We start from the raw sequence: 5308 nt of genomic DNA on the forward strand, positions 1-5308 counted from the left end.
TATTTTATTTTACTATATTCTAAAGGATCCTTTAAAATCTGGAACAGAGATTGCAGTATCACAGGCATCAAGAAACCGTTAGATCTTTTTTTTTTTCTCCTCAAACAGGACATGCCACCTAATCTATGCTATTATAACAAAACAAAAAACATAGATTGCTCCCTAAAGCAGACTTGCAGGTTTGCAAGGAGCTCTTGGCATCCAGCTCAAGTCCAGGAAGCTATGTAACCTAATCCCCTCTTCCAAGGATAGATTAAGTGCTACAGTATAGATTTATTTTTCAATTTAATAGAAATTATTCCTCTAGAACAAAATACAAAGGGCAACCCTTGGGTATTTTCAGCTCACACTAACAAATGTGAAGAGAAAAAAAAAGCATTAATAAGTAAAGCAGTCTGCAATGCAGCTAAAGCAGAAGAGACAAGATAGATCACACACACACAAAAATTGTATGGAAACATTAAGCTTGCTGTTTACCTGCTCTCTTTAGAGTCAAGACGGTTGCAGTTGGACCTTTTACCTGGAGATAAATTTATTATGGGGTGCCTAAGGGAGGATCTCAGAGTCTTGCAAATTGTTTCCTGGTTACTTCTCTGCCCTTTGCCATTACCCAGCACTGGCATTCTAGAACGGTAGCCTTGATTTTTCACTCTAGGTAATCCAAAGGGTATGCTCCATTAAAACCGACATCTGGAGGGAACTGGAGGGGAAACAGGGCAGGTGCAAGGAGATTTGGTTGGTGGTACCATCCCCAGTGCAAGAAAGGAGGCACAGTACAGCTTAAGCATGGTAGCCTGTTCACATAACAACACCTTTAGCCCCCAACTTGGTCTAGAGGACACATCATTATTGACATTTAAGCAAACAGAGCAGTTTCAGGCGTCCGCAGACCTCCTTAGAGCAGTAAATCCAAATGAGACAAATAACTTTCCCCCAGCTTCCCTTGGTGGAAGGTAGACAGGTAAAAATTGTGCTGTGACCTTGTAATGTACCTGATCCAGGTTAAGCCTTAAAACCTTTTTCCTTCAAGCCAAAGCCAGCAACATACCCCAGCCCAGCACAGTGCCCACTGGGCTTGCAGCCATGGAGAAGCCTTTAGGTGTGCAGCACTTGTATTCCGGGGCGTTTGTTAGCTGCTTCTTCCAATTAGCAGACGATGGGAACTTAAAAGGAGCCAGTCTGCTGCTGAAGCAAATTTTTTGGGTGACGGGGTGAATCCAATCCCGCTGTCCAAGGTGCTGAGACAGATCCCTGTCTGGGGGGGGGGGGGGTTGTGATCCAGATTTTGCAAGAGGAGGGGTTAGTGGGATCCAGATGCAGTGTAAGGTATTGGATCCCCTATCAGATCACAGGTGCTGATTGACAGGCGCTTGATCCAGATCGTTCTCCAAGGTGTTGAACCAGATCCTTGCGCTGAGTAGTGAGTGATCCAGATTTCTGAGCAGAGGGGAAGGGAGGGGGGAAAGATCCAGATGGCTGTGTAATGTACTGTGCTAGATCCTGGTCTCAGGCACTGATCACTGGGCTAAACCAGAGCTGCTGATTCCCCCCCCAACCCACCTCCAGCCGCTGACCAGGGTGCTGAACCAGAGCTCTGCGTATTCCCCACAGCCGCTGTCCAGGGTGCTGAAGGTCAACAGCAGGTTCAATTCAAGCCTCTTCTGGCTTGCTGATTTGACTGCTGTGCGTGCTCACAGGGAGGGTTCAGGGCTGCAGTTACAAGCCCTGGGCACTAGACACAGACACTGGTCGTTGTTAAAACGCAGAAAAGCCCTTTCTGTAGGCAGCTCAGCCGACCTCCACCCTCTCCGCCTTGACAGAACAGCACACGCATGCTGCATGCACAGCAAGTCAGTCTTGCAGGAAGGGCTGAGCAAGCTTGGGGGCTGAGATACAGGTCTGTGGCTGCTTTGCATCCAGCGGTGACACAGCCATCCCTGCCAGCTGAAGGAGCCCTGCCTCAGTCTGCATGGAAGGGGGAAGAGAAAGAAAAAAAAGCTTCTCTCCTTCTCTCCTCTGCAAGCTTGACGCTGTCTCTGCAGTGAGAGCGATCAAGTGGCTGAGATGGGAAAGTCAGATCAGATCACAGCAGGCAGAATTGCACTGCTGCACCTAGTACTTCCCCCAGTACAGCCTCCACGCTGAGTTAATCCTAAGAGTGATTGAATGCCACATGCACGGGAGTGAAGCAAGGGGAAGGGGAAAGGGGGGGCTGCCTTAAAAAGACCCCTTTTTAAACCTCTTTAGCAGCATAAGTGGATTACTGAGCAATAATCACATTGATAAGCCATTGCCAGTCTTGGATTGCCTTCGCAACTATGGTACTTGCAGATGGGTAGCATGCAATCACTGCAAACACCTAACCTTGAATGGAGATGGGTAGCATGCAAACACTCAACCTTGAATGCACATGCAGCCTACAGTGGCTCCAATTCTAGGTGACTCCTAAATCATATTTATTGATCCATCACCAAAACTCCATTGCTAAGGGAAACTCTAAAGCCGTCCATTGTGCAGGTAACTGCAGGCATGGCACTGCTCCTCCAGGCTCAACGCCCACAGTTCCTGTGGAAAGCTTTTTATAAATTGGTAGGTTCCCCATGGAGGATCTCAAGTCATGAACTGCACAAAAGGTTGACAAAGTTCAATGCTAACTCAGGATGTCTACAGAGAAGGGAAGGGATGAGGAGATGGGGGGCTAGGTGGTGCCAGAGGAACAAAAGGCACCTGGTTGGGCTAAATCGGGTTTTTGTCTTTTACTGGAGCAGATGTCATTGCTAAACAAGCTCAGTACTTATGGAAGGTGGGGTCTGCATGCGAGGCTTTGCAGATGGATGCAAGGGGAAGGCTTTACTAAATGCACCAGGACGACCTAATCACTGCCACTGCAGGTAGAAGAGCACCTGAGCAAGTCTAGCCAAGCTTAGTCTAAGCATCAATGAGGAAGAAGGCTTAATCAGGAGGGGCTGATGCACAGGTAGGGAGCCAATCAGTTGCAAAAAAAAAAAAAAAAGCTCTGACAAATGCAAGACCTAGAAAAGAGCAGGCAGAAGACATACCATACAGTGTTCCTTTGGATGACAGGCAAGGCTTATATGCATGCACCCACCCTCTTACAGATCTGCACACCACGTAAGCTTCAGTACCTCCTTCTGAGTGCACCAGACTCACGAAACTCCACACAGAAGGCTGAAGCTTGCTTTGCTGAATCTGCCCTTGAGTTGTGGTTGGACTCAACTTTACGCTTTGCTGGAAAATCAAATATCTTGCTTGGTGGAGCACGGATCATTACCTCTTCAGGGATGCCTGTTCACCTTCCATGTGGGACGATAACCCAAAACTCATCACAGTTTTCTTTTGTTTTAGGCAGTAGGCACCTTTGTCAATACATGGTAGGACTTTGCAATTGTTAGCTCTACAGTATTGCATAGGTAATGTGTTTTACTCTCTTTTCATGTGTGTTTGCAGCAATGTTTCTAGAGATAGACTGCTTGTTAATGACATTGATAACATATGTTTCTAGACATAGACAGAAGTTAATGATATGTGCATGACTGTGCAAAGTTTACTAAGCCATGGCAATTCATTACAATGTTGGTTTATTGTAGTCAGATATAAAACATGGTTGGTTGCTAGTGGTTACAGCAGATTGCTCATAGTTATTATTTGTATGTCTTACACAGGATCTGATTCCAGGTTTACTTGAGCATATGTCTAAAGGAAATGAAACCCACAGAAACTGATTTGTTTGATATGTTTTGTTTTATTTTATGGTATCTAACTTAAATCTGGATGGCTGATATGGGTTGTTGATTGGAACTAGGGATGCACAGATACTTTTCGAGTCCCAGTACAGATACTTGGCATTTTCATGAGAACTACCCGGGTTGCAGCTGGGACCTGGCTCTGGCGCTCCACCACTGTCCTGAAATCATTAGTCTGTATTGTTTTAGAAAAACTGTCACATGGCAATAAACAAAAATGTATCAGTACTCGTATTCGCAAAACTGGTATCGGTGCATCTCTTTATTTATATGTATAAAAACAAAATCGTACATTATAACAGAGATGTACAAATCCCAGGAGCTCCGTGTGCTCCTTACACATGACAGCTGCCTCCTAATTTTTGAATTTTTCTCTAGTGTAGTCTTGGAGCTCAAAAGTATGGGTACATGTACTCGTACTTGTACCGAGTACTGTACTTGGTATCTGTGCAACCCTAATTGGAACTTCCACCTTCCTAGCCCAGTTTGATGGTTTTGCTAATTATGTGTTCTTCTGCAAAGTAAAGCCCAATATTCAGTTATTAGGACATGTGTGAAGACACAGTGGGGGGGAATTTATCACAACTGGAGCAGACAAAAACTGGAGCGGATTTGCATGGCAACCAATCAGATTATCTCTTCAGTTTGTTCAGTTATGATTTGAAAATTAAAGAGAGAGGCTGATTGATTGCCATGCACAGTTGCTCCAGATTTTGTCTGCTCCAGTTTTGATAAATTCCCTTCAGAGGGTTTTGGAATGTCAGGACAGTGTGCACCTCCTGTGATGTAGGTTTGAAAACTTTATTAGAACTCATACTACTACTACTACTGCTACAATGTGTTTCTTAATCGATGACCAATGCATCTAATGACAAGCCTGAGCATCCGAGAAGCCAAAAAATGACAATGTAAACTGTCTGTGAACCAAAATAAAGAATGTTATACAGTGGATACCTTGGAACCATCGTACCATAGTGTAACTCTGTTTGGCTACAATTCGGTATCTTTGGGATTATTAGGAACTATCCCAGCCTTTAAAACTCCTTCCTTGGAAAAGTTTTTGGCGTTTAATCCTAACTAACTGAGCCATGGAATCCATATTTTACTACATGTTAGAATGAATTCTTGTCATTTGAGGGTTAAATCCCCCACAGGCTGATGTTTCACCACTTGAGGATGGTGGAGAGTTAAATTACCAAACAGCATCTTATGTATCTTTCAGGTTTCCACTGGAAAAATAACATTGAGTTCAGTGGTCTGTGCAGCTGCTTTTGCAATTTTTGGATGGTCTCTTTTTGCTTAAAGTAGAACTCCAGGCAAAAGAAATCTTAACCCTTGCAGTTGCTCTACCTCTGCACTGCAATGGTTAGGTGCTCGTTTTGTATCGGGAGCTAAACTAACAGAGATATACTCACCAGAACTGCAACCCCGGCTGGTTGGTGGTTCCAAGAAGTTCAAAAAGCCATTTATTTTTTGTTAATTCTAAAGTTTTATCTGCATATATTTTCCTTTGCTGGTTTATTTTTAACCCTCCCCCCCCCCCC

General features: G+C 44.4%; 1 protein-coding gene across 2 annotated transcripts in view; it reads right to left on the bottom strand.

Annotated features, from left to right (window-relative positions):
* Window positions 1-5308, bottom strand: part of LRFN5 (leucine rich repeat and fibronectin type III domain containing 5) — a 157577-nt gene that overhangs the window by 142036 nt on the left and 10233 nt on the right. Inside the window, exon 2 of one of the 2 annotated variants that reach the window (XM_018571723.1) lies at window positions 478-891. The gene's annotated coding sequence lies outside the window, so the exon portion shown is untranslated. Of the gene's footprint in view, window positions 1-477; window positions 1282-5308 lie in introns of those variants that run through there. The other variant, XM_018571721.1, reaches the window with a different exon arrangement.

This window comes from Nanorana parkeri, unplaced genomic scaffold, assembly GCF_000935625.1.
Source record: "Nanorana parkeri isolate BGI_ZX_2015 unplaced genomic scaffold, ASM93562v1 scaffold1818, whole genome shotgun sequence".
Lineage (NCBI taxonomy): Eukaryota > Metazoa > Chordata > Amphibia > Anura > Dicroglossidae > Nanorana > Nanorana parkeri.